Genomic DNA, 13,645 nt, shown 5'->3' with positions numbered 1-13,645 from the left:
ACTTGTGTGTACAAAACCAACAAGATGCTTGTTTAAAGCGCAGAGTCCTGAGGCCCATTACCTGAGATTCTGAAGGGAGGCCCAGGAATTTGCATTTGTTAAAGAACCAAACATTTTTCAATAGACCTTATTTTTTAGAAAGGCTTTAGATTTACAGAAAAATTGAGAAGATAGTACAAAGAATTCCCATAAGCCCTACACCCCCAATTTCTTCTGTTATTAACATCTTACATTACTGTGGTGTATTTGTCCCAATTAGCAAACCAATATTGATACATTATTATGAACTAAAGTCCATACTTTAGTTCATAATATTTCCTTTTTAACCTATTGTCCTCTTCTGTCCAGGATCCCATCCAGGATAGCACATCATATTTAGTTGTCGCATTTCTTCAGGTTCTTCTTGGCTGTGACAGTTTTTCAGATTTTCCTTGTATTGATGACCATGAAAATTTTGAGGAGTAGGGTCAGGTAGGGGTCAGGAGTAGGGTCAAGTTCCTTTATTGGAACTTGCCTGATACTTTTCTCATGTTAAGATTGAGGTCATGGATTGATTGTTGGAAGACCCAGGGGTAAAATGCCATTTTCATCACTTCATACCAAGTATACATACTGTCAATCTGACTCCTCACTGTTTGTGTTGACCTTGATCACCTGGGTGAGGTTGTGTTAGTCTGGTTTCTCTACTGTCAAATTAATCTCTCTTTCTCACACACACACACACACACACACACACGCCTTTTCATACTGTCCTCTTTGAAAGGAAGCCGCTATGTGCAGCCCACACTTGAGGCGGGAGTTAAGCTCCATCTTGTTGGGGACAGAGGATCCACAGAAATTATTTGGAATTCTTCTGCACAGAAGATTTGTCTCTTCTCCCTGTTTATTTACTCAACCATTTATTTACATCAGTATGGACTCACGGATATTTATTTTATACTTTGGGTTATAACCCAATACTGCTTTGTTTTGGCTCCTGTCACTTTGACCCCTCCCCCTGCCACGTGACTTTTGAATCAGCATTTTTAGCAAAATCCCCAAGTGATTCTGGCGCAGGTGGTCCAAGGGCCACACTGGGAGAAACATGGCCCTAAGGTGTGCCATGAGCTCTAGCTACAGAATCCCAGCTATTCAGTGATCCCTTCAGCAAGCAGGTAAGGGGTGACTCCTCTGTTGATCTTACCCATTCAGCAAACACTGAGTGTCATCTTGCAGCCTCCTCCTGTTACGGAAGCAAGCTGGTTTACCCAACTCACAGCAAGCTAAAATGCTGAGGCGCCAAGGTCTGCAGCAAAGAGAGGGTTTAGTCGCAAGGCAGCCAAGCTAGGAAACAAATCTCAAATCTGCCTCCCTAAAGGGAAGGGGCTCAGGGTATGCATGGGATAACGAATAAAGAAGCAGGGCGGGCTGAGGCGTGGGGAGCCTGGGGAAAGGTGATTGGGAAAAGGTGCGGTAACCATCCTTCTGCGCAGGAGTAACTAGGCTGCAGGCCTCCGTGTGTTCAAAAGGTCACCCCGAGGACACTCACGCATGCCCAGTTGGAGGGTCCATGGTCCTATCCTGTCTTAACCAGCTCAGCTCGAAGTAGACACAGCTGACTCCAAGTTTCTGGAACAGAACTCTGGCAAACATCTTATTGTTTAGGCTACACACAGCTTGGAGGCCATGCAAGTCTTAAAACGACCTTGATTAGCGAAGGCAGGTGAGATGGACTTGACTCATAACCCAGGGTTTTACTCCTTGCCAGATGCTGTGCTGGGTGCTGGGCATGCGGAACTTGTCCAGAAATTCAGACTTGGGGGGTGGACATGCAATGGGGGAAAACATGGATGTGGTTAACAGGAGAGAGGAAGAGAAGTACCTACCAGTCCTTTGACCTGTCCTTACTCAGCTCCCTGGAGGCTACAGAAAAGAGCCTGCTAAGAATTGGAGAGAGGATATAGGGACAGAGTAGGAGCCCCGAGAATGTGGGATGGAGTTGGGCTCAAAAGCACCCTTGGAAGATTTGGGATTAAATAGGAAGAAAATGCTTTATCTTTTGAGACTGAAGAAGAGAAAATTGGCCATAGACATTTTTATAGATCACGGGGGCATGTTTGAGGTCACTTATAATGGCTTTAATTTTCTGGATGAAAAGGGAGGACGGGTCATTCTTACTTAGAGTGAAGGGTTTAGGCTTAAACACGGGGCCTGGGAGGCCATTAAAGTTTTGAGATAGTGGTTGGGGGTGCATCAATTTTAATCTAGGAGACAAAACCCAAAGCAATGTGAAAAGAGAGAACTAAATGTGAAGAACTGTTAACTACATTAAAGTTAAAAGAGAACTTTTATAACTTTATGCCAAGATATCACAGAGGAGGCGGCTACCACCTTTCGGGCTGGGCAAACCAAGGCAGGTGGGTGGAATTACTAAAACCTTAAACCGTGCAGAAGTGGTCCCACGGGACCGGGACCCAGTCCTCTGAGAAGTGGGTGCTGGCTGGCTGGTGATGGTCGGGGAGCAATGACACTGTCCCTGCAGGTGTTGGAACAAATGGAAACTGGATTCACTTGTTGCTACAGGAAGGCACAGCCCCTGCCGCGTGAAGAGGCATTGCCGGGGTGTTGCTCTGAAGAACCACAAGCAGAAAGGACGTTGCAAATCCTTCCTTCTTCCTCCAGGCTTGCAGCCTTCCTGCTGCATCCCTAATTGTTAGAGCCCGAAGTGTGGTTTGCAGAATCTCAGCCCAGCATCATGAAGCCAAGTAGAGAAGCATGAGTTTGGAGCTGAGAGGCAATGACCATCATGGGGAAGCCAGTCCTCAACTATATGGTGACATTTAGAAACTATACACTATACACACATGTATACTGGCTGAATTTCTTTCCTCCCTTGTCTGAGAATCATTTCTACGGCCTCTTGCTGAATTGGAGCTTTCTTCTCATCCCAGGGCTCAGCCGCTGGTTCCCTTGGTTGTTTGTCCCCTCCCAGAAAATTCCTGATGGACTATCTAGTTCAAAAAGAACTAAAAAAGGGTTACAAGTATCCATCGACAGATGAATGGAGACACCAGGTGTCATATATACATACAATGGAATTCAGCCTCAAAAGGGAAAAATATTCTGACATACCACAACACTGACAAACCTTGAGGCCATTATATAAGCCAGTTACAAACAAATATTGTGATTCCACTTATATGAGGCACCTAGAGTATAGAGTAGTCAAATTCATAGAGACAGAAAGTAGAACAGTGGTTGCCAGGGGCAGGAGGAATGGGGAGTTGTTGTTTAATGGGTGCAGAGTTTCAGTTTTACAAGATGAAAAGTATTCCGGAGGTGGATGGTGGTGATGGTTGTACAACAGTGTGAATGCACTAAATGCAACTTAAAAATGGTTAAGGTGGTGAATTTTGTTATGTGTATTTTACCACAATTATGTATTTTTAAAAAGGGGCTCTGGGTGGGCACCCCTCACCTGATGTGTCACAGGTCTGCATCTTCCCACAGTGATTCATTCCTCAACTCACCTTCATGCGCAGCATTTTCCAGACTTTACGTCGTAAGTTCCAACGGGTTTTGTCCTCGTTTGCTCTGCTGCACACCCACCTCCTACCCAGATGCGTATGTGCAGGTGCAGCCTTCCCTTCTAGTTTTCCTGTGAACGATGTGTTATTTCAGTGAACGAAAATAATGACTAATATATACATTTTTTGCAGTTAAAGTTTGGATTAATACTTTATTTTTACACTTAAATTTTATTTATTTTAAACTACTGGCTATTTTTATTTATTATTTTTATGGAAGTATAATATAGTTGCTGTACAATATTATATAAGTTATAAGTGTACTATATAGCAAGTCACAATTTTTAAAGGTTATACTCCATTTATAGTTATTATAAAATAGTGGCTGTATTCCGCATGTTGTACAATATATCCTTGTAGCTTATTTTATACCTAATTTCATTCTTTTTTATGGCTAACTGGTATTCCATTTTGTGTGTATCTCATATCTTCTTCATCCATTCATCTGTTGATGGACTGATGGACACTTAGGTTGCTTCCATATCTTAGCTATTGTAAATAATGAATAATAACTAATATGAATTGGGTATTTACAGTATGCCGGGAACATTTATTATCAACAGCAAACCTCTGTTGTAGACACTGTTCTCATCTCCATTTCACAGATGAGGAAACTAAAGCTCAGAGGGCTTGTGACCAGCCTTAGGTCACCTACCTGCGAAGTGGAGAAGCCAGGACTGATGGGGTTCTCTGATTCCAGACTGTGCCTTTAACCGGTGGACTCTACCGGCCCCTAGTGGATCCTCTGGTCTTGCGTTGTCTCACTGATACCTGGTCCTCAGGTAGGAGACGCAGCTTTTCTCCCTCTCGGTAAGAAGGCATTTCACAGTCGTTACTTTATGCATTAATAATGCTTCTATTGTTTTATGTAGCACACCCCTCTTTCAGCCCTAGCACCACACCAGGTTTGCTACAGCGAGTGGCAGCAGTGGCTGAGGTTTGTTTTTTTAAACATGTTCTTTTTTGAAAAAATTTTATTTATTTTTGGCTGCGTTGGGTCTTCATTTCTGAGTGCGGGCTTTCTCTAGTTGCAGTGCGCGGGCTTCTCATTGCAGTGTCTTGTTGCGGAGCACGGGCTCTAGGCGCACGGGCGTCAGTAGTTGTGGTGCACGGGCTTAGTTGCTCCGTGGCATGTGGGATCTTCCTGGACCAGGGCTTGAACCTGTGTCCCTTGGATTGGCAGGCAGATTCTTAACCACTGCAAGTGGCTGAGTTTTGCTACACCCCTAATGAGCATCCCCAGAGCAGCCCTGGTGGCTTCCAAGGCTTGTGGCAAGATTATCATATGTTGGTTACAATGGCCTTTCAATCCCTGCAGGAGCATCCCTGATAGATTTCAGAGTTTTCCTCAGCCTCTCTGGCTGTATTGATGCTTAGAATGGTAAAGAAACTCCTGGATTTCTATCTCAACTACATGAGTGGTTTTGGGACTAAATAACTCTCCAAATTTCTCTCTTGATCTGAGTCATCTGCTTGGGGTTCTGAGTGGGGAAATCTATCCCTTGAAAAGTGCCCTTTCCATACCACATAGGCCACTGTGGCTGCCTCCGGGATTTCTGGCAGGTAAGTCCAGGTATACTGGGTGATGCAGATATCTTTTGTTGTTTGATCCAGGATTTAATGATGTTCATGCATTGCGCTGGGTTGTTATGTTTGTTTAGTCTCTTTTAATCTGGAATAATCCTCCCTCCCGCCTTCTTGGTTATTGTTTTTATCACGTGGAACTTTTCGGAAGGTCCAGGTGAGTTGTTTTAGATCGTCTCCCATGCAGTTTGTCTAATAGTTTCTTCATGATTGGATTCACGTTAAATATTTTTGGCAAGATTGCTTCGTAGGTGATGTTTTGTACTTCTTTTTGCCTCATATCTGGAAGCACAAAAACCTCATCTGGGAATTGCACACTCGACAAATATATACTGAGGGTGTATCGTGTGATGTGCTGAGCACTCTGCTATCCAGTGAAGCCACGTGGGAGCCATTGATAATGATTGTGAGGGGAAGCATAAGGAAAGCAGAAGGGCAGGTTTATCAAATAAGAATAGGTTTAGGTACACTTAATAGAAAACTCACAGTAGCTGAACCAAATAGAGGTTTGATTTTTCTCACACACCTGCAAGACGGGAGGCAGGCGGTCCAGAGCTGATATGATAGCTCCACCGTATTCAGGGTCTCTTTCCGTCTCTCTTCCTATCTGCCATCATTATGGCTGTAGTTCCATGGATCCAAGATGGCACCTGCCCCCCAGGCCAGCATGACCCCCTTTCAGTCAGGAAGGAGAGACGGGGCATGCCCACTGACTCTGCTCGGCTTTGAAGGAGCTTTTCCCAAAGGGCACCCAGCGCCTCTGCTCATAGCTCATTGGTTAGGATTGTGTCATGTGCTCAACCCAATCGGCACGGTTGTCTGGGGAAGGTACTTGTTGGGAACATTGTTACACTTGACAAAAACAGGGTTCTGTTAGTAAGGAAGAAGGGGAGAATGGATATTACCTAGGCAATTAGCATTCTTTTTTATTTCAGCTGCACCACGCGGCTTGCGAGATCTTAGTTCCCCAACCAGGGATTGAACCCAGGCCGCGGCAAAGTGCCGAGTCCTAACCATTGGACCACCAGGGAATTCTGGCAATTAACATTCTTTGCCATGGAAGATAAGGCGATTTTTTTTTTTTTTTTTTTTTTTTTTGCTTTATGCGGGCCTCTCACTGTTGTGGCCTCTCCCATTGCAGAGCACAGGCTCCGGACGCGCAGGCTCAGTGGCCATGGCTCACGGGCCCAGCCGCTCCGCGGCATGTGGGATCTTCCCGGACCACGGCACGAACCCGTGTCCCCTGCATCGGCAGGCGGACTCTCAACCACTGCGCCACCAGGAAAGCCCTATAAGGCAAATTTTTAATGGCTGGAGAGACAGCTACACAGATAATACATGAAAATTAAAAATTTCCCACCAACCTAGGAAAAAAATGATTGCAACCATGGTAACAAGTAGCCAACGAACTAGTTTTACATCCTTTTTAATCGATTAATGACAACTTGCCTCAGTGACACACTTGTACAAGCTAATCAATCAGTTCAACCCCTAGCTTCTGAAAATCAGCCAATCAGAGATCAACTCACTTTAATAAATACACCAGTGCCAACCAATCAACAATAGCTCAGCGAGCAATCACGCTCCTACAGATGATGTCAACCCGCTTATGCCTCTGAAAGTCTCCCAATCCCCGAGCTCCATGCTCCCCAAACCCTACATAAGCCAACCCTGTACTCTGCTCAGAGATACCGAGCCTAACCAGCATAGCTCTACTATAGTAGGCAGCAAACTCAGCTATTTCTTGTTTCAGGTCCTGTTACGATTAAGCAGAATCGTGTTCTTTAACTTGTTTGTATCCTTCAACCATCTCCATCCATAGCCTCGGTGGCTAGGCGCCAAGGCACGCAGAGATGTCAGCAGCACAGGCTGATGGAGAAAGAGGACCCCGAGCTCCTGGTATCGGGGGGCCTTCCAGGTGCAGGGTTACCCCCAGAAGTGAGTAGCCAGGAATGTCTAAAGGAACATGATAAATTTGGGCTTGATTTCTTATGCAAAGGGCACAATCTAGAAGGGGCAAAGTAAGAGGTCATTCCAGACAGTGGTCATAATACTTAAGACAGATGTTGATGGTTCCAGGCGATCTGTCTCTCTAGAGCAGGTCTCATGCTTGTCGCTCAGGGAACAGAGATAGAGGCGGAGCCCTAACCAAACAGTGTAGGGTAGGAGTAGGCGCATTACAGCCTATGGGCCAATCTGCTTCTCCTCCTACCCACCTGCTCCCACTCCCACTTCCCCATGGTTGCATTTTGAGGGGTGGGATAGCCGTTTTGTGATAAACTATACATAGCATAAAATTTGCCATTTTAACTATTTTAAGTGTACAATTCCGTGGCATTAAGTACATTCTCAATGTTGGGCAACAATCACCACTAAGCATTTCTAGAACTTTTTCATCATCCCCAGTAGAAACTTTGTACCCATTAAACAATCACTCCCCATCCCCCCTCCCCGCTCCAGCCCCCGGCAACCACTATTCTACTTTGTCTCTATGAATTTGCCTAATCTAAGTACCTCATATAAGTGGAATCACACAATATTCATCCCTTTGTGTCTGGCTTATTTCACTCAGCATAACGTCCTCCAGGTTCATGCATATTGTAGCGTGTGTCAGAATTTCCTTCCTTTTTAAAGCTGAAGGCTATTCCATTGTGTGTATAGACCACATTTTGCTTATCTGTTCATCCACCCATGGCCACTTGGGTTGTTTTCACCTTTTCGCAAATAACGCTGCTATGAATGTAGGTGTACAGGTATAAGTGGTTACATTTTAAATGGTTATATAAGCAGCTACATAACATTCTCTCTTTTGCTTCTTCACATTCAAAGCCTAAACTTTTTATTATCTGACCCTCTACAGAAAATGTTTGCCAACCCCTAGTTTAAGTGGTGGGTTCAGGACAGAGAGTGATCCTCGCAGAAGCCCACTGATGTTGGCTTGTTGAACGAGGACAAGAAAACAGATATTACTTGGTGGAATGAACGTTTGGGGCTTGTATTACTTTGTTAGGACTGCTATAACAAAGCGCCACAGACTGGGTGGCATAACACAACAGAAACTTGTGTCCTCACAGTTCTGGAGACTGGAAATCTAAGGTCAAGGTGTCAGCAGGGTTAGTTCCTTCTGACCTCTCTCCTGGCTTGTAGAAGATTGCCTTCTCCCTGTGTCTTCAGTGGTCTTTTTCCTGTGTATGTCTGTGTCCTAACCTCCTCTTCTTATAAGGACACTATTCTGGTTAGGATCAGGGCCCACCTTAATGACCTTGTTTAATCTTTATTTATTTATTTATTTTTTGCTGCATTGGGTCTTCTTTGCTGCGTGTAAGCTTTCTCTAGTTGTGGCAAGCGGGGGCTACTCTTCATTGCAGTGTGCAGGCTTCTCATTGCAGTGGCTTCTCTTGTTGCGGTGCGTGGGCTTCAGTAGTTGTGGCTCACTGGCTTAGTTGCCCCGTGGCATGTGGGATCTTCCTGGACTGGGGATCAAACCCATGTCCCCTGCACTGGCAGGCGGATTCTTAACCACTGCGCCACCAGGGAAATCCTAATCTTAATTTTTAATTGAAGTATAGTTGATTTACAATGTTGTGTTAGTTTCAGGTATACAGCAAAGTGATTCAGAGATATATATATGTGTGTGTATATATATATATATTCTTTTTCAGATTCTTTTCCTTTTCCTTTATAGGTTATCACAAAATATTGAGTACAGTTCTTTGTGCTATACAGTAGGTCCTTGTTGGTTATCTATTTTACATATAGTAGTGTGTATATGTTAATCCCAAACTCCTAATTTGTCCCTCCCTGCCTTCCCCGACCTTGTTTAATCTTAATTACCTTTTTAAAAGCCCTATCTCTAAATCCAGTCATATTCTGAGCTACTGGAATTTAGACCTTCAACACATGAATTTTGAAGGGGACACAATTTAGCCTATAACAGGGCCTCTACTCCACACGGGAAATACCAGGCCTTTAACAGTGTACCAGAGTCTTGACCTGGCCTGGTAGTGATGGTGTTGGAAGTGAGGAAAGATAGACTGATGTACTCCTACACTCATAGATGTTGGCTCAGAAACTGGGCAGGCCTGAGTCTGCTGGTGGAGAAAACTCACTGTCACAGGACTTACTGAGGACGAGTGCTAAAGACTTACTTTTTGACAGGCTGTATTTTTGTTCATCAAGCAATTAACTGCAGAATTTCCCAGATTTTTTTCTTATGACAATAAAGAGTAAAAAGAAATCTGGTATAATTTTAGCAGCAATTAACCTGAATTCACATAGGAGTGCTTTCGCCCTGCTGCGAGCCAGCTATAGCCAGTGTGGCCAGTTCAGTTTCCTGCTAGGAATTCTGCTCCCATGCTTCTCTCTGCTCTGTGATCTTCATCACTACCCTCACCCTGGTCCATGGTTATCTCATGTCCATTTCAGAAAGTCTTGACCAGGGGACACTTTGAAGGAACATGACCAGATACACTTTGGGGCCAAGAAACGACCCTGCCCCTCAGTGGAGGCAGCTGGGTCCAAACTTGTGTCACATTTTTCTTTCTTCTGTCTGCCTCAGACGTAGAAAAATGCTGCAGTTTCTGACCTATGACATGAAAAGAAAGAAAGAAAAAAAAAAGCCCACAGGTCCCCACACTTCAAACCCCAACCGATGGAACAAGAATAGAAACTTTGAAATGTTTAGAACAAAAATTTCACCTGGACTGACCTCGTTTCATTTTAGGACACTGGAACGGATTCTAGTCCGTGCATCTAGTCTAGATGAATTGGAAGCAGCAGAGATAAAAGATCCAATTACAAGAACTATAATAAAACAATCCTTTTAAAATACCTTAAAACCAGCAAAATGTTTCTAGTGCCCCCCAAACTGGTTGGGTGAATGTAGAATGGTTTGTTTAAGGTAGCGGTTCTTGACAAAACAGAAGCTACTTACTGCCAAACTAGATTTTAGTACCGCAGATTAGATATTACAAATAAAAGATGCAGGCAACCAATGTATAATTTCAAACACCTAGAGCTGTTAGGAGGATAATGCTTGTTCCACTTATGTATGTGACGCACTCCTGCCCTGAACATCCTCTCTCTACACTTTGTTCCCTGGAACCGTTGTTTTCAGCACCGTTTCTCATTGTCTCCCTTTGAATACATCTTCTTGCACCGCCTTTTCCCATCACAGCTTTTCCGAGTTCTGACTTCATCAGTTTCTCTCAACTCTCAGGTGCAATATCCTCTGCTATTTGGATCTCACATCCCCTGTGTAAGGAAGCACCAGTGCCTCTGAAGTTTAGTCCTAGAATTAGAAGCTGGTGCATTGGCGTGGCTAGTCTATAGGGGCTTTAATTCTGTCCCTTGAGTGTTCCCTAACCCATGGAGTCACACTGTCAGGTGACTTTATACAGTCTCTGGCACACAGTACGTACTCAGTAAAGTTAGATACCATTATTGCTGAGACAGGCTAGACCCAGAAAGATTTCACTGGATGCTAGTGAAGATGAACAGGGAATACGAGGAATATAAATACAGTCTGCGTTAGAAATAATCTCTAAGGCCACCACAGCTTTCCTTTTGTCCTCAAGGCTTAGGTTCCATTGCCTTTGCACATGGGGTCCCAAAAGGAGAGTGCTCCTGGCTTGTCTCTCTAGGTGGTCCCAGCTGATTTCCCACCACCAGGTTCCTCCTGGACACCTTGACCTCTTTGTAATTTAACCCAAAAGAAAAGGTCTCTTTTCATCACTTACAGCCTCCCTCCCCATTCTAGTTTCTGGCCTGGAAGATTTACCTTTCTCCCGGGTATTTGACATCATGAAAGGATTCCCCTTCCATCCCTACCTTCCATTCTCAGGTGTGGTTCCTGAGTATAGAGATGGTTGGCTCCAGCCCTAACATTGGTCCAACTGTATAATATCATGACCACAGGACACACACAGTGGACACATATAACTATACCTATACAATAAAAGAAGGGTGGCTCCCTCATAACTGGGTCTCACACTTCATCATTTAAAGTATAATATTAATACCTTCCAGATTGATTTGAATTGGGTGGAGACAATGTCCACTAACTTGTTCTAAGAACTTCAAATTCATGGAGTCACACAATGTTAGGAGGAGGAGGGACCTAGAGATTCAAAACTGGAACTATGGGGCTTCCCTGGTGGCGCAATGGTTGAGAGTCCGCCTGCCGATGCAGGGGACACGGGTTCGTGCCTCGGTCCGGGAAAATCCCACATGCCGCGGAGCGGCTGGGCCCGTGAGCCATGGCCGCTGAGCCTGCGCGTCCGGAGCCTGTGCTCCGCAACGGGAGAGACCACAGCAGTGAGAGGCTCGCGTACTGCAAAAAAACAAAAACAAAAACAAAAAAAACAAACAAAAAATCCCTGGAACTATGGAATTCCACTTCAACTATGTTCAGATTTAACTATGGAATTGAATTAAAGTGCCAAAGCTCCCCCAAAGGGAGCCATGTGAACTTGCTACTTCTTATATGTGATTTCACTAACTGAGATGAGATTCTGAAAGTTTGTGACTGGGAAGAGAATCTGAAAAGAAAGGAAAGGAGAGAGGACCATAGGGACAAAGGAATAATCAAAAGATGGATCCTGGAAACAATGTATCTGCTTCATAGTTTTGTCTTTATCCCTGTCCTAAGATACCAGGGATGGTTTGATGTTTTCCCCGTCACCAATAATCTGACCTTAATTCAGACCATGTAAGTCTGTGTATTCTATTCTCAGCAGCAGTATGAAGGCTGCTGCCCACCCAGCCTTGGTACCACCAGTATCCTGTGAATAATATCAATATACCGTTCTTGTACTCTCATCTAAGGCCAACTCCTTCACTTTTGAACTGTATCTCATTATCTCCCAAATATCCAAGAATAGACACAGTTCTTACTTTCTCTTGAAACAACAATTTTCCACTTCTCATTAGATCCTTTAAAAATATCCTGCCCCCAAATAGATATCCTTTTATTCTCCTGCTTCCACACAATGTTTCTGTTCCCCTTTACGAAAAATCTCAGAGCTGGTACCTGCTGTGTCCATTTCCTCATCTTCCATTCTCTTTGCAACCCATTCCAGGTAGACTTTTGACGCATGATTCACTGAAATCATGCTCATCAGGGTCATTGATGGCCTCTGCCTGGCAAGACCCAACAGTCAGGGACTTCCCTGGTGGTGCAGTGGATAAGACTCCGTGCTCCCAATGCAGGGGACCCGGGTTCGACCCCTGGTTAGGGAACTAGATCCCACATGCATGCCACAACTAAGAGTTCGCATGCCACGACTGAGGAGCCCACGTGCATCAACTAAGGAGCCCGCCTGCCACAACTAAGGAGCCCATGAGCTGCAGCTAAGGAGCCTGCCCGCCTCAACTAAGACCCGGTGCAAGCAAATAAATAAATAAGTATATTTTAAAAAGAGAAAAATAGACCCAACGGTCAGTCCTTTGTCCTCAGCATAATTGACTCTCAGTGGTTTTGATGAGAGTCAATTATTCCCACCTTTTTTAAAAAAAAATTGTGACTTTTTTTATACATTAAAAAAGATATAAAGATTAATATAAAACATGAATGTACCTATTGGTCGCTTAAAAAGTAGAGCACTTCCACTAGAAACTCTCGTGTGTCTTTCTCTGATTGCTTGTCTCCTGGACGTAACCATCCTCCTGAATTTTGTGCTTATGATTCCCTTGCCATCCTGCACGGCTTCATTATATATGTGTATTTCTCTAGCAATGTATTATTTCTTTAGCAATGTATGTATTTTTGGTTTTATGAACTTTACATCAACAGAAACTTACCGCATATGTCTTTGGAACTTTTTTCTCTCTCCACATTATTTTTATGAGATTTATTCATGATGCTGCTTGTAACCCCAGCTTACTTATACTGCTATGCAGTATCTATTACATGCCTGTATTAGTTATCTACTGCTGCGTGACAAATTACTCCCAAATTCAGAAGTATGAAACAACAATAAACAGTTTCTGTAGGGCAGGAATTTAGGAGAGACTTAGCCTAGTTGTTCTAGCTCCGGATCTCCCATGAGACTGCAGTCAAGATATTGGCTAAGTATGCAGTCGTCTTAAAGCTTGACTGTGGCTGGAGACTTTGCTTGCAAGATGGCTCACTCAGGAGCCTCACTGAGTGAGGCTCACTCTCAGGAGACTGAGAGTTGGTGCTGGTTGTTGGAAGCAGCCTCAGTTCCTTGCCATGATGTTATCACCACAGGGCTGCTTGAGTATCCATGCAACATGGTAGCTGGCTTCTTCCAAAGAGGAAGATCCAGGAGAGCAAGGCGGAAGTCACAATGACTTTTATTACCTAGCCTTGAAAGTCACACACTATTATTTCTAAAATATTCTATTGGTTCCACAGTTCAGCTCTATTCAGTGTGGGAAGGGACAGCTCAAAGCGTGTGAATGCCAGGAGTTGACATTTGTGGCCATCTTGGAGGCTGGCTACTGCAATGACTATATCACAATTTATTGATCTA

This window comes from Tursiops truncatus, chromosome 18, assembly GCF_011762595.2.
Source record: "Tursiops truncatus isolate mTurTru1 chromosome 18, mTurTru1.mat.Y, whole genome shotgun sequence".
Classification (NCBI taxonomy): Eukaryota; Metazoa; Chordata; class Mammalia; order Artiodactyla; family Delphinidae; genus Tursiops; species Tursiops truncatus.
This window is presented reverse-complemented; position numbering follows the sequence as displayed.